We start from the raw sequence: 5,579 nt of genomic DNA, 5'->3' as shown, positions 1-5,579 counted from the left end.
GACCAAGTCAGCACATTTCCTACCCATAAAGGAGACTCATAGCTCCGATATATTAGCCCAGTTGTTTGTGGACAAGATTGTAGCCCTTCATGGTGTGCCTGTGTCTATCATCTCCGATAGAAATACCAGATACACGTCACACTTTTGGAAAAGTTTCCAACAATCTTTGGGCACACGTTTGAATTTCAGTACGGCTTACCACCCTCAGACAGATGGTCAGAGTAAGCGTACAATCCAAACGTTAGAAGACATGCTTCGTGCATGTGCGATCGACTTAGGTGGTAGTTGGGATAACCACCTACCATTAGTCGAATTCTCCTATAACAACAGCTACCATACAAGCATTAAGGCTGCACCTTTTGAAGCCCTATATGGTAGAAAATGTAGAACGCCCGTTTGTTGGGCAGAAGTTGGAGATATCCAGATGACAGGACCTGATATAATATGTGAAACAACGGACAAGATTGACCAAATTCGCGATCGATTGAAAGCTGCCCGAGACAGGCAGAAGAGCTACGCAGATTTGAAGCGTAAGCCTTTCAATTTCGAAGTAGGCGACAAGGTATTACTTAAGGTATCACCCTGGAAGGGGTGATGCGATTCGGTAAGAAAGGCAAACTAAGCCCGAGATATATTGGACCTTTCGAGGTAATCGAACATGTCGGATCGGTTACCTACAAATTAAACTTACCGGAAGAGCTCAGTGGTATCCACAATGTGTTCCACATCTGTAACCTGAAGAAGTGTTTCGCTGACGAATCACTGGTTATACCGCATACAGATGTCCACATCGACGAGAGCTTAAAATTCGTTGAGAAACCTATGTCGATCGAGGATCGACAGGTTAAGAAACTTCGCAGGAAGTATATACCGATTGTGAAGGTGAAATGGGATGCCCGTAGAGGTCCCGAGTACACGTGGGAGGTAGAGTCCACGATGAAGGAGAACTACCCTCATCTATTCCAATAAATCTCGAGGTCGAGATTTCTTTTAAGGGGGTGAGGATGTAACACCTCAAAATTTTTGCGTCCAATGATGTATTGACACGTGTCATAAGTATACACGTGGTATTAAATACTAATTAGAGGACCAAAGTTGACAAATATTGAAAGTATGCAAATTCGAGGGTTAAAAATGTCAATGAGGGATAAATATACTGTACAGTAACCCTAAAAGATGCTCGTACCTTCAAACGAATGAATCATGGATCGTACGGAATGAATTATGGGAGAAAGTGAGGAATTCAATCTACAGGGGCCAAATGTGTCAACATGTTTAAGTTATACCTCTGACTGACCTTTGGGCATACCCAAGGCTTTGTAATGGTAAATTATACTCACTAGAATGCACGATATAAATTTCGTAAAGTTCCGATTCAAAACGAGAAAGTTATGATCGAATTCGTTAAAAAGGGTTAAAAGCGTCAAACATTGAAAAATAAGACTTTTCGGGTAATAATAAATTAACCAAGGGTTAATATGTTGGGTAGAAGTTCCGAGGCCCTTATACGCAAATAATCGAGGCCCAAATCGAAAAGTTACCCCTTCAAAACCGAAAGGCCAGGTCAATGATTACAAAAGATTTGAAAATCTTGGAAAATTGATCTCAGGCGGGCCGCGTTAGTGATCCAAGCAACCTCACGCGGGCCGCATGGCCAGTTTAAGATATGGGCGTGTCAGACACATTCAGGCGACCCGCGTAAGAGTTAAGTGGTCTCTTACGCGGGCCGCGTTAGACCGCCAGATGCAGAAAATGCGGACAGGTTCACTGTTTGCTGTTTTAACCGACTTAGAGTGCCATTATGAGAGCATGGGCACCCTCTAAACGACCCCTAGCACTCAGGGACACTTGGTGATCATCCAAGAACACTTGTAGCCTTAGTTGTCAATGATCTAAGGTGTGAAACTTGCTATAAAAGGCCATCTAGTGCACCATTGTTCATCACACCTTCAAACAACTCTTCTGATCATTCCTGGAGCTCAAGTGCCTTCTTTGCTCATCCCTGGTCGTGCATAGGACTCTTGTAAGTATGCTCCACCCTTCTTAGTTCAGTTTACTCATAGTTTTAGCTTAAAAGTCAATCCGTCGTAATTAACGATTGACTTTACGATAAATCACGAATGGTCCAGTGGTTTGTCGAATCAAAGGTAGTTATATGTTGGTAATCATGTGGGCATTAAACCCCTAAAAGGGCACCCTCTGATTCCCACTCTAACTAGTCCAAACGTCGAGTCAAACTTGCTTAGAAAAAGTCAACAGAATGCTATTTTGCGATTTCATGCATAATCGGTAATGTAGATAGCGTGTAGCCTGTTTTAACACTCATATAACATGATAATAAGTATATTAACTAGTCTAAGCTTGTTTGATCCGACTATTTACTGTTTTGACCCGGTTCGGAACCGAAAGTCGCAAAACTTTGACTTTTGCTTTGACTTCAGTTCTGACCCGTTTTGGTATGAGTTAGATATGCCTTAGGACTCTCTTAGGACCAGGTTACATGATGGGTTAACCCTCTGTGACCGGTTCGTTGTTTGTCCGAGTCTTTAGCACATTTCCGTTAAATGCTTAAAAGTTGACCGTAACGCCCTTTTTACTTTAAAACGAGAATTTTGGACACGTGAAAGGACAATAACCTTAGTTACTGATTTCTAAGCATGTCCCTAAAATTTCACGACAATCCGAGGTCCAGAATAGGAGTTATGCTAAATAGCGCAATTACGGAAACTTTAGTAATTAAACGGCGCATTTAGCATAAAGCCTATCTAAACTCAAATTTCGACACCAAACTACTGATGTAAAATGATATTTTGGAATTTTTAAACATTTTTAATCATTTTTAACCTGCTCATAACCTGCGGTTATGGCATCGGTTCGGTAAATACCGAATATACCCTTTTCGAGCATAACTTGAGTTCTACAAGGTATTTTGACCCGATTCCAGTTGCTACTGATTTTGAATAATAAATAGAGTATTTTGGACTTTATAAATTGTTTGGAAATCTCAGATTTCCTATAGAACTCAGAAACCTCTTTTATAATCTTTAAAATGACCGAAATACCCCTACGGGGCATATAATGGATTTAAACTCGTTACAGGCATTATGGAAGGTATCCTACTGATACCACAACCTCTTTAAAGCATATTGACTTAGGAAACTTGTGTAGGACTCTTACGGTTACCCGTTACGCCTTTTGCGCGCACGGTCCGGTTTATGTAACTAGTTTACATAAACTATCCGAAACGGGTCAAACCTTATTGTTTTGACCTCAAAATCCAGAGTGTGGTTATATTACCCATATAAAGCAAGTCTTCAAACTTTTTGGGTCCAAACCACATTCCATTCCCGGTTTTCGCCTTTCACGCGATTAAACCGTAATTATCCTTTGAAACTGACTGGTCTAAGCTAAGGCTAACTTAAAGACCCGTTAGGATTCTAATAGGTTATTTTAAACCTTCATTCCAGAATAGGAGACCAGTAAAAGAAACTTGCATTTGTTTATTAAGGATTATTACTTGCTCAGGTAAATACTTTTAACTTATTTTCCGTTATACGGGCTTGGGTTACGGTATTTAAAATACCGCTTGGTCGGGCAATTGACCCCAACTCATTAGTAGTCGGGTGATTTCAATGTGACCCGTTTAAAAATTGGTTTTGTTGGCTTTACGCCTTTGGGAGCTTAATGACCATGTCCCGGATATCCTTGGCAGCATTTTACGAAATGGCCACGACCTAGACACGCGGGTGTAGGCGTACACCCGTCAATGTGTCCTTAACTATAAAGGTATAGTCGTTGGTTTTCCCGCCACAGTTTTATACTATGTGGTGTGTCTATTAACCTTAAACCCGGCACGACCCGGGCGACCGAACGCATAGTAAACTTGTAATTCTTTTACAAGATTTAATTATAGATTATCCCAAGTTATAAAGAGTTTGTGCCATGTGCATTCAAATCAATTTCATTAAACATTTTACAAAAGTGTCGGTTGAATGTATTTACCAGTGTAAACTGACGTATTTTCCCCAAAAAGATTAATGCAGGTTCTACGCGTAGTAGGCTGGCCACTCCTTAGCATCGTTAGAGTCTCGCAAGCTTGGGATGCCAATATCTGTTGAACAATTATTTTTCTATCTTATTTTGATCCCCTGTGGATTATATTTCGACGATTGTGATACTTGGATATTGCATTCAATAGTTGAAATATATTTATCTTTATGCTTCCGCTGTGCATTTATATATTGTGTGGTTTGACTATATTGTTGCCAACTACGTCACGGTAATCCCCCACCGGGCCCACCGGTGATGCACGTGGAAATCGGGGTGTGACATAGAGTTAGCCATAACTGATGTGTTGGAGCTAATGGTAGCTTCAACTGGCCTTCAGGATAATTGAAGAGAAGGCCGGCTAACTAGGAAGGAGCTAAGATCAAAAGTTTTTACAGAAATACAAGATGCACAGTTGAAGCACAGGTGAAGATTATTCTATTGCTTCAAGTTGGAGATTGTTGAGTGTGAAGCCACTTGACCAAGTTGAGGTCAGAAAACAAGATAAGAGGATAAGGGACAAGGGTGAACCGATAATGCCTGTAACCCATTTTTTACGAATCATGTTTGTGACTTTCTTTCTCTTCATTCAATCTCTATATAATAGATTCATTTGTATTGTAATCTTTGTACCTCACCAAGAAATATAAACTCCTAGTTACCCGTGGACGTAGGTCAATTTAGACCGAAGCACGTAAATCCTTGGGTTCTTGATTGTGGCAGATTGTGAGAGTGGAGAGTGTGTGTGGTCCGAGTTCGTGTGTGAGAGCAGGGGCGGATCTATGTTAAAAGAACGGGTTCCCAGGAACCCATTCAATTTATAATTTTTAGCGAAAATCTATATAAAAATTCAGTAGGAACCCATAAATAAATTGTAAGGGAACCCATAACACAAAAATGTGTAGTGTTAAATTGGTTTAAGGCGCCCTTTTAAACTAAGAGATCACAAGTTCGATTCCTGCATAGCTACATGTGGCTTTTTTCCTGTTCTTTTTAATTGTCAAACCCATATTATGGTTAGTTAGTGTGTGGTCTAACTAGTGTTTTAATGTGTTAAAACTTACAATTTAGTGACCATACATAAATTTTAAGTGAACCCATATAACAAATCAAACTTGGTTTGAGCTGGCAATGAGCTTTTGTTTTGGAGTAACAGGTTGCTAGTTCGATCTTTTTGTTTGCCTTTTTGAAAAATTTTTCTTTTTGAAATGGAACAGGAAAACCAATTGGATGAACACTAACATGTATAAAATTCCAAATTTCTAATCTCTAATCGAAAGGGTTATTTTAATGTTATTGGTAAACCATTTTAGGACATGTTTGTTCAACTGTTAACAAGTAATTAGTCAAACCGAGCAAACCAAGGTGAGTTCACTGCTCTTTTTCCAAGCATGCATCCCGGGGAGGGATATCGGGTAACGTTCCAGGGAGGAACGTCAGGTTTTGGGATGTTTGTTATTATTCTCAGTTTCTATCATATAAGACCCCTTACATCTACCGACAGTTGCCGGGGAGGCAACGAGGTTATTAGT

Source organism: Helianthus annuus, chromosome 11 (assembly GCF_002127325.2).
Source record: "Helianthus annuus cultivar XRQ/B chromosome 11, HanXRQr2.0-SUNRISE, whole genome shotgun sequence".
Classification (NCBI taxonomy): Eukaryota; Viridiplantae; Streptophyta; class Magnoliopsida; order Asterales; family Asteraceae; genus Helianthus; species Helianthus annuus.
Note: the sequence above shows the minus strand (reverse complement) of the source record.